This window comes from Pteropus medius, unplaced genomic scaffold (genome assembly GCF_902729225.1).
Source record: "Pteropus medius unplaced genomic scaffold, Ma_sr-lr_union100, whole genome shotgun sequence".
In the NCBI taxonomy this organism is placed as follows: Eukaryota; Metazoa; Chordata; class Mammalia; order Chiroptera; family Pteropodidae; genus Pteropus; species Pteropus medius.
In genome coordinates this window covers 1,439,529-1,440,023 of record NW_024349225.1, presented here as the reverse complement: position 1 = coordinate 1,440,023, position 495 = coordinate 1,439,529, and positions in this window count along the sequence as shown.

Genomic DNA, 495 nt, shown 5'->3' with positions numbered 1-495 from the left:
TCTTGATACAGCGTGTTTTTTAGAGTTGGTTTAGGCGTTCTCGAACTCAACTTTAGTTGGATGATAGATCAGCACCTTGCATTTCAGAACATACTAAATTACACTTTTGAATTGTTTTGGGAATATTGCTATTCTAACGCAGTGCTAACTTTTCATATTATAAAATTCTGTATGAATTGTTTAACTTCAAAAGTCTACAAACAAAAGAATTATTGTTCTCCTAGATTAGATAATTATATTGTGATTATAAAAGAAAATGTTTCCTTTTTAAAAAGATACATATTGAGACACATAGAGTTTAATGTCTCAATGTCTTAGATTTGCTCTGAAGTATGTCAGCAAAGAAAAAAAAGGAAAAGGAATAGATTAAACAAATGTGACAAAAATCTTAATAATGTATCTGTGTGATGGAGCTATCCTTTCTACTCTTGTGTCTGGAAATTTTTACAATTTTTTTTTAAGTTTGTTTTAATTTAAAACCCCCAAACAAGTGAA